This window comes from Microtus ochrogaster, chromosome 7 (genome assembly GCF_000317375.1).
Source record: "Microtus ochrogaster isolate Prairie Vole_2 chromosome 7, MicOch1.0, whole genome shotgun sequence".
Classification (NCBI taxonomy): domain Eukaryota; kingdom Metazoa; phylum Chordata; class Mammalia; order Rodentia; family Cricetidae; genus Microtus; species Microtus ochrogaster.
This window is the reverse complement of record NC_022014.1, coordinates 5,696,723-5,706,496: the sequence shown is the minus strand read 5'-3', so window position 1 is coordinate 5,706,496 and position 9,774 is coordinate 5,696,723. Positions and strand designations below refer to the sequence as shown.

Below are 9,774 nucleotides of genomic sequence, written 5' to 3'. Positions count from 1 at the left end.
AGACAGACAGACAGACAGACAGACAGACAGACAGACAGGAAGAAAGAAAGAAAGAAAGAAAGAAAGAAAGAAAGAAAGAAAGAAAGAAAGAAAGAGTAACCACTGAAAGAGATAGCTTAGTGGTTAAAGCACTTGCTGCTCTCGAAGAAGACCCAGGATTATTTCCCAGCACCCACATGGTGGCTTACAGCCATCTATAATTCTAGATCAAAGGGACCTGAAGGTGCTAGGCACATATGTGGTGCACATATCTGCATTCAGGCAAGACACTAAAAGTAAAAATAACCTTTTTTTTTTTTTCAAGAATAAAAAAGCAGCACATGTTTTAGCTGGGTATTATGGCACACACCTGAAATCCCAGCACTCAGAGGGCTAAAATAGGAGGATCTCCAGCTCAAGTCCAGCCCAGACCTTTGTTTCCAAAAAAAAAAAAAACAAAAAAAAACAAAAAACAAAATAGGGCCACTGAGAGCGCAGTGGGTAAAAGTACTTGCCACCAAGTATGACAACCTGAGTTTGATCCCTGGGAACCACCAATTCCCACAGGGTGTCCTTTGATCTCCACAACTCTCCTTCTCCTCCCTCCCTCTCAGTTTTTAAACTGAGACAAACAAAACAACCAATTAAAAAAAAAAAAAAAACTCTTTCAGGAGCTGAAGAGACAGCTGGCGCAGCAGGTTTCAACAGATTTGTGTTAAAGGTAAAGGAAATAAACATTGACCTTCTTTAGCTCATCGGCCTTGCCACCCCTAGAGTACTAATAGTTCTGACTCAGCAGCTCAATGGACTGCCCTGAGGGAAGAAAAAAGCAGAACTCAAGCCTCAGTCTGGAGGAATCACAGGATTTCCCGTAGGCGTCCTCAGCACTATCAGGTCGCTCACAAGAAGGCTACTTTCCAAGCTCACAGATTCTCACACTCTAATCAGGTTTGGCTGCGGCAAATGTTTAACAATTTTATCACATGAAGTGATAACTGTGCCACTGAACTGAGCGCGCCTAGCAAACAAGACTATAATCTCATGACGTTTCTGGGGGAAGCAATTCTGAATATACACTTTTCACTCCTCAAAGAAACTAAAAGCATTAATAAATGCCGTAATCAAAACATACAGTTAGCTCCCAGCATGATGACGCACACCTTTAATCCCAGCGCTGGGGAGGCAGAGGCAGGCGGATCTTTGTGAGTTGAAGTCTGTCTAAACAGCCAGTTCGAGGACAGTCAGGGCTAGATAATTTTAAGAGAGACCCTGTCCCAAAGGGGGGAAAAGATGGTTTTAGGCTAGGGCACTCAGGAGACTGAGGCAGAAGGATCTCAAATTCAGCCAGCACGGACATACCAAGAATCCCTTTCTCAAAATACAAAACATTGTATTTTGTTCAGTGGTAAAATATATGTTCGTCCTGTTCAACCTCCACCACCAAAAATATCTAATTATTATACATTATATATGATAACATTTATAATAATTATTACAAACAGCACCACAGCAGAAACAGAAAAGCACAAAGCCAGTAACAGGTTTATTTCCTTCTACATGACTGGCCTACTTAAGGCCAGTATAACCATTTAAACAACACACCCATTTCTAATCTCCAGTCCAGTTCTGAAAGAGCACAGGACGTCCAGGCAGGGCACTGGATTTAAGCTCATCTGTGCCATCACCTTGCCTGTGGGAGATCGCTCGATTTACTTCATGAGTCTCTAAAAAAAAGGTGGGGAAAGGGCTGAAGAGCAAGCAGTCTCTCTCAACAGGGCAGCATTATATGGTCTCTCCCTATTGTTGAGTTAGTGGCGCCAGCGACACAACACAGTAAGGATGAACAGCCACAGGCCACAGCAACCGGTCCTTCAGAACCAATTTAAATGGCAGGGCACAGACAGCCCTTGTGCAAACACAGTCTTGGTAGTTCTTACAGGGCAACTAAGTCACCTAGAGCCCTGTGCTTTGGAGGTGACAGGGGACCTCCCCGTCCAGACCAACTGGCTGTAGAGTCCTCCCAGTCTTGCAGTCTGCATCGGAGGTCACGCATAAAGTCCCTAGAGGTTCTAAGGGCTCTTCCCAGCGAGGGGAGTCACAGCAGGGCGGACTAGGAAGGCCGCCAGGCCCAGGGCTCCTCCGGGACCTCAGGGGGGCTCAAGAGCTGGGGCTGCACTAACTTCGACCCCGGAGTCACCTCGTCAAGAGCATTCGGGACGCTGGGAGGGGCTGTGCCCTACGGGGACAGCAGAGGACGCTTGGGTCGGAGTTCAGAGGTCTTCTAGAGCGCGGCGTCTGCGATTTCGAGCTCACATGATGCTCGAGGCCCGCTCGGTGCCCCCTCCCCGACCCCCGTCTCCAGCTCCCCGGCCTCAGCCCGCTTCCGGCCGTCCCCCGCCCGGATGTCCCCTCGGGCTGGCGGCCGAGTGGCGGCGCACCAGCCGAGCAGAGCTCTGGAGGAAGACTTCCGACCAGCGAGGACCCGGGCGGGCAAGGCCGGAGACGGCGTGGGCCACTCACCCTCAGGCGCTCCGCTCGCAGGTCCGTCGGTCTCCGTGTCAGTGACTCCACCAGCGTCGCGGTAGCGGAGCAGGGGGAGCGCGAGCGCGAGGACGACGCGACGTGCGCACGCAGAGAGGGGCGGGGGCTGACAGGCCACGCCCCCAAGCGCCCCAGCAGCTTGCGGGAGGCGAGTGGCAGCGCCGACAATGCCTTGCACGCCCATCCAGGAGCGGTAGTTTTCGGGAGAGAGATGGTGTCAACAAAAGCCAACTGTTGGTTGAGAGTGGTGACTCAAGCCTGGAATCCCAGCTTTCGGCGGAGGGAGGGGGAGGCTGAGGCAGGAGGATTGCCCTAAATTTAAGGGCAACCTGAGCTACAATGTGAGAGTTTGTCAAAACAAAACAAACAAAAACCAAGACTGGGGGATTGGGGATGTAACTTGTTGAGAAAGGATTATTACATTCTAACACCACAAAACAAAAACTAAAAAAAAAAAAAAAAAAAAAAAAAAACCAGAGAGAGAGAAAGAAAAAGAAAGGACGTTTTACAGTGACAAAGTTTTCTTGCTTAATCTTCCTATCTCTGCTCAGGGATGTAGGAGCCTAGTTGTCAGTCTCAACATCTACACCTTGACAATTTGGCACTTAACACGCATGAGCCAGCCCTGGGCAGTTCCAGGGCAAACGCCAGTCTTGATTCCCGGTCTACCTCTGCTAACAGTCCTGTATCTGTCTTTGTGCACCTTGGCTGTGGGAACTAGAGAGATGGCTCAGAGCAAGGAAAGCTCTTGCTGAGGGGTCAGCTCTATTCCCAGCACCCGTTTAGCTCATCCATCACCTGCCTGTAACTCCAAACTCAGGGGATCTGACGCCCTCTTCTGGCCTCCACTAGCACACACACATACCCACACACAAATGCACGTAATCAGAACATTTTTTTTTTAAAAATCTTGATTATGCAGCCCAGGTGCTCGAGCTCCTTTTTTCTCACAACAGAACCTGAGCTAGGACCATACTAACAATTCCACTTCCGGGAAGCTATTCCTATATACTTGTATATTTTCTATACTTTCAAGACCCAGAAGAGGCATAAATAGAAAGACCACTGCATGACATTAAAAGACACTCCTCATAAATAAAAATTAAAGGAGAATGTTATGTTGGAATGAGCTTCTTTATTAGGTTTCACCAGATCAGGCTAAAAATCAGAATGATTGACAGCTGGGCAATGGTGGGCGCGCGCCTTTAATCCCAGAACTGGGGAGGCAGAGGCAGGCGGATCTCTGAGTTTGAGGCCAGCCCCAGTTAGTCTCTGCCAGAGTAGCATGCTGCCCTTTGTTCATAAGCCCCATTCAAGTGATCTGAACTTTTTAGCTTTCTTAGGCCCCATGTGAATTTATATGCTCCACATTGGGTGCCATAAGTAGACAGATTTTTCTTTTGACTACGATCACACAAATAATGACAAAGAGACTAGTTTTAATTGTGAAGGCTAGGTCTTAGCTCAGGCTTGCTCTGAACTAGCTCCTATAACAAATTGACCCATTTATATTCATCTACATTTCATCGCGTAGCTCAGTTACCTTTCTCTTAGTACAGCACATCCAACTTGCTCTGAGTCTGCTGGCCACAATCTGTGCGCCTAGATTCCTCCTCTTCTTCTAGGCCTCTCTTTCCCCGGAAGTCCCGCCTATCTCTCCTGCCTAGCTATTGGCCATTTAGCTCTTTATTAAGCGAGCCAGAAGGCATCTTAGTCAGAGACATAATATAAACATTTTCACAATATAAACAAATATTCTACAACATTTCTCCCTTTTGTCTAATTAAATAGGCAAGGTTTTAACTCTAACATAGTAAAATTGTATACAATAAGAACACACACATGCACACAAAACATATACAAAATAAAAATAAATAAATAAAAAGATGGGGCTGAGGGCTGGAGAGGTGGCTCAGAGGTTAAGAGCGTTGGCTGCTCTTTCAGAGATCCTGAGTTCAATTCCCAGCAACCACATTTTGGTTTACAACCATCTGTAATGAGATCTAGTGCCCTCTTCTGGCCTGTAGGCATACACGCACGCAGAACGTTGTATACATAATAAATAAATCTTTCTTTAAAAAAAAAAAAAAGATGGGGCTGAGATGGCTTTCCTGTTGGGAGCTTGCATTGCTCTTGCAGAGGACTGGAGTTGATTTCCACTCTGGCCTCATGAAGTTCACAACTACCTTAACTCCAGTTCCAGGGAGGATTTAATTCCTCCTTGGGGCCTGGAGAGATGGCTCAGAGGTTAAGAGCACTGACTGTCCTTCCAGAGGTCCTGAGTTCAAGTTCCAGCAACCACATGATGGCTCACAAACATCTGTAATGAGATCTGGTGCCCTCTTCTGGCCTGCAAGCATACATGCAGACAGAACACTGTGTACATAATAGATAAAGATTTAAAAAAATAAAAAATAAAAAAATAATAAATCCTCCTTGGGTCTTTGAGAGCACCCGCACTCATTTGTACATACATACACAAACACATAATTAAAAATAATAAAAGTAAATCTTATAAGATAAAAAAGTAGCTAGGTAGAATGGATAGAAAGACAATTGTTCCAATAAGAAAGTAAATGTTGAGAATTGTAGAGTGCAGGTACCTATGGCTGCTTGTTCTACAGTTATTTAAGCTTTTCTGCGTGTTTACAAATTCTCATAGTAAAGATTTGAATGAAGTGTAGTTCAATGATATAGTACTTGCCAACCATAATAAATTTGGGGGAAAATTATTTCCCCTTTGTTTTCTTTCTTTTCTTTCTGAGATAGGGTTTCTCTGTGTACCCCTGGCTGTCCTGGAATTCTCTCTGTAGACCAGGCTGCCTCTGCCTCTCAAGTGCTGGGACTAAAGGCATGTGCCACTTCTGCCCAGCTACTTTGTGTGTTTGTTGGTTGGTTTTTCAAGACAGGGTTTCTCTGTGTAACAGCCCTGCCTGTCCTGGAACTAGCTCTTGTAGACCAGGCTGGCCTCGAACTCACAGAGATCTGCCTGCCTCTGCCTCCTGAGTGCTGGAATTAAAGGCATGCACCAACACCACCCGCCCCCCAGCCACTTTTTTAACTATTACATTTTTTGTTTGGTATTGTACTAGAGATAGAATTCCAGATTTTGAACAAGCTCTCTCAATGAGGAATGTCCACCCAGCCCTCTAATGTTCTGTTTCTGCTTCTCTATGTTCAGGTGCACAGTGTACCCACAGGCTAGGAAGATTTCCACACTAACATTGCTAACCAATTTTCCGGGATCTTTCTCTACCCAATACCATCCACAAATAATCAAGCAGTTCTGGAAGCAGCCCGGATAGTTTGTCTGATGAGGCACCTTCTCCCTCAGCACTGCGGTGTAGACTTGTGAAGGTTATGTTACAAGGGGTGGTGTGTGCAAGCTCACCTCAGAGCTTTCTTTTCTGTTACTTTATTATGGGGAGAGGATGTGCCACTGGGGATTGAGCCCAGGATCTCCATCAAGCTAGATAAAAACTCTACCACTGTGTTACATCATGAGCACTTTTCATGGAGAAAGTTTCCAAGAATCAGGGTAGCACCTCTTTTCTCCTCCCTAATTTATTTATTCCTGGATCTGTACTGGCACCAATAGGTGTGCTATTATCATAATGAGTTCAAGGTCCTTGGAGCTTTAGTACAGCTTTTGAACAAGGTAGGGCCAGTCTCGTGTTCTGCTGGGGAGTGGAGCTGGCCATAGAGCACCTAACGAGTGCCAGTTAGAAGCAAGACAGATGAGAGAAACCCAGCTCTTCTGGGAGCACTAGACAAGTGTGGGCTCTGAAGACACAAGTCAGCACCTGTGAAAATCATTTTTTTTCTAATCTTATTTATTTATATTTTATGAATGAGTGCTCTGCATTCCCACATGTCAGAAGAGGGCATCAGATCCTGAGACAAGCAGGATACAAAACCAGGCTAAACCCCAATATCTGACACTGAGATTCTATTAATCGAGCTTCATTTTGGCACCCAACATTTTGGGGTATGAATTCACGAAGATGCCATTTGCCTGAAGTTTTTTTTAGCCAGCAGCCCAGGTTAGAGTTGGGATTGGAATTCCAGCTTTAGGAGCTGGACCCAAACCTAGCCACCTGGGATCTGGAGAAAAACTAGCGCTCCGATCTCTCATCTGGCCCAAGCTTAGCTTCCATGTAAAGATGGAAAATACACAGAGAATCTGGATGCTATATGTTATTGTGTTGTCTTTGAATTGCTTGACTGCTGAGGAAGGAGCAACAGGTGCCAAAAGATTATAAATGCTGCTGGATTAATCCAACATGTATATTTGGAAAATGCCTTGACTTTAAAATTTAAGTCAGGATGTATGTTACTTTGGAGAAGAGATTTTGCTTTTGTTTCCAGAGGAAATGAGAGTCTGTGGATTCATTCTTAAGAAAAATAAGATTTGATCAAGGAAGACCACCTGAAAAAAATCTTCAGTGAGAACAGATGACTCAGATGACCTAGCGTTTGAGAGTGCATTTGCTGCAGTTTCCTCTGAGTTCTACATCCAGAACAGCTTCAAGACTGCTGGCTGAGCCAAGCAGTGGTGGCGCAAGCCTTTAATCCCAGCACTCAGGAGGGGAGGCAGAGGCAGGTGGATCTCTGTGAATTTGAGTCCAGCCTGATCTACATGAGCTAGTTCCAGGACAACAATCTCCAAAGCCATGGAGAAACCCTGTCTCAAAAAACCAAAAAAACAAAACAAAACAAAAAAAGAGGCTGGCTGAAATGATCCAGCTTCACAGAATACTCCAGTAAGGAATCAGCATGAAGTAGCCTAGAAAACTACACCCACATTCTCAAAAAATGGATTATGGATGTTTGTTTTTGTTTAATGTATTGGTTACAAGTTGTTATGGATAATGGTCAGGAAGAAAGCTAAACAAAAAAAAATTAGATTCAAGGTTTTTGTTTTGAAAAAAAACAACCATAACTCTGTCTCTAAAAAGAGAGAGAGAGAGAGAGAGAGGCAGTGACCCACATCAGAGCACTGGACTGAGCTCCCAAAATCCAGTTGAAGAGTGGAAGGAGTGGGGGTATAAGCAAGGAATTCAAGACCATGAGGGGGTCATCCACTGAGACAGTTCTCTTGAGTTCACCAACTCCAACTGGACTGGAAGTCAACTCTGAAGGGGGTTGACAGTTGGGGCAGACTGAGGGGCCACAGATAGTGACACTGGGATTTGTCTCTATGGAATGTACTGGCTTCTTAGGATCCTGTTCTCTTCAGATGGAAGCCTTGATCAACCTAGATGTAGTAGGGAGGACCTTGGACTTTCCACAGGGTGGGGTACATGGCCCTCTCTTAAGATTGGAGGTGGGGTGGAGTGGGAGGGTCTGTGGAGGGAGTGGGAGGGAAGTGGGAGGAGGGGAGGGAGTGAGATTTTGGATTGGTATTTTTTTAAGTAATAAAATAATAATAATAATAATAATAAAAAAGAATTGCTGAGACTTGAACTCAGGACCTTTGGAAGAGCAGCCAGTGCTGTTAATCCCTGAGCCATCTCTCCAGCCCCTGTCCTTCTCCCCCCCCCCCCCGCCTCCCCCAGACAGGTTTCTTTGTGTAGCCCTGGCTGTCCTAGAGCTCTCTGTGTGGACAGGGCTGGCCTTGAATTCATAGAGATCTGCCTGTCTCTGCCTCCTGTTGTAGAAATCTAACAGAGTCACTGTAGATAGGGTAATCATTAGAACAGAATAGTTGCTTTCTATAAGCAGCTTAAATAAATCTTGGTGGAAACCAGTGACGGTTGCCTGTGGTTTACAGAGCTGTCTTTCTAAATAAAGCGGCTTTGCAGCCTTTGCACGACTCTGGTCACAGATGCTTCTGGCACACCTGGAACTCTTGGATTATTGGGTACTACAAACACAATATGGACTAAAGTGGCCGGGGCATGATGCTTTCCTTCAGAGGACGTGTAGATTAGAGCAGGGGCTTTGGTATGAGGAACTTGTTTGCTCCAAAACACCGAAAAAACAGCTTTGTGTAACAATCAATAAATAAGGCTTTACACAGTCGTTCAAGGTTTAGTCCATCAGAGGCTGGACCTCCCTGCTGCTACACAGGCCTAAAGAATTCATCTTAGAGTGACCTCTTTGGCCAACCCATGCAACACAGAATACCCGACAGCCTTCTGAGTGCTGGGATTAAAAGTGTGCGCCATCACCGCCTGGCATTGCTTCCTCCGTCTTAACTCTGCCAACTCTACTGAAAGAGAAAAGAACAAACACAACAAAACCCCCAAACCCTCCAGTTGAGAAGCTGCTGGGAGGACCTACAGCATCAGCTGAGGCTCACAGGAGAACTCTCATGGTCAGCCCACTAGGTAAGCCGAACTAAGTTTGGACCGATGACCAATCATAGCCATTTGGTTTGGACAAACTTCAGCTATTTGTTTTGGACCAATCACAGTCTTGCCTCTCAAGCACCTACAAGAGACAGGGAAACTTGAGCTCGAAGTAATCATTACCTTGCCTCTTAGCACCGATCAAGGTCATATTTTGCTAGGTCAAAAAAAAAAAAGGTCTCCCCCCCCCCCCCCGCCTAGATGGAAATAGTTGCAAGATTAGATTTCACGGAGGCTTCTTGATAAGCAATAAGTTGGCACCGCAGATTTTCCAACAGCCCTCACCAAAGCTGTGCCTTCAGGAAAGGAATCCTATGATCCTTAGTTTTCTCCAGGTGTCTGTGGAGTGTTCCAGCCGGCTAGTGCTGGCATAATTCAGGCCAGCTGGCTGTTTGACTGACAGGTCTTCTACATAAGGCAGCGGCAGAAAGTCCATCAGCTGCTAATTAGGGAATTAGATCACCCCGCTCCCCAAAGGCTCTGCTTATTCGCAGGAGAGCGAAGCAGTAAGAACCTGCAGAACTTCTCATTAGCATTTAATAGCGATTTTAACAGATGCTTACAATGCTCTGCAAATGCCCGACACCTGCTCACCCTATCATATTATGCTTCTGTGCCAATAAGACAGACAGAGGGAATCCACGTCCTTGTGGCACGATTGAACATCCTTTGGATATATACCCAAAAGTGGTATTGCTGGGTCTTGAGGAAGGTTGTTTCCCAGTTTCCTGAGAAATCGCCACACTGACATCCAAAGGGGCTGTACCAGTTTGCATTCCCACCAGCAATGCAGGAGTGTTCCCTTTACCCCACATCCTATCTAGTAAGTTGTTATCAGTGTTTTTGATCTTGGCCATTCTTACAGGTGTAAGATGAAATCTCAGAGTTGTTTTGATTTGCA

The 9,774-nt window shown here is 45.7% G+C and overlaps 1 protein-coding gene across 2 annotated transcripts in view; it reads right to left on the bottom strand.

The window, feature by feature from the left end:
• Window positions 1-2,576, bottom strand: part of Hmox2 (heme oxygenase 2) — a 27,511-nt gene extending 24,935 nt beyond the window's left edge. The window contains exon 1 of one of the 2 annotated variants that reach the window (XM_005349251.3): window positions 2,500-2,576. The gene's annotated coding sequence lies outside the window, so the exon portion shown is untranslated. The remainder of the gene's footprint in view (window positions 1-2,499) is intronic. The other variant, XM_005349250.3, reaches the window with a different exon arrangement.
• Between the last annotated feature and the right edge of the window lie 7,198 nt (window positions 2,577-9,774).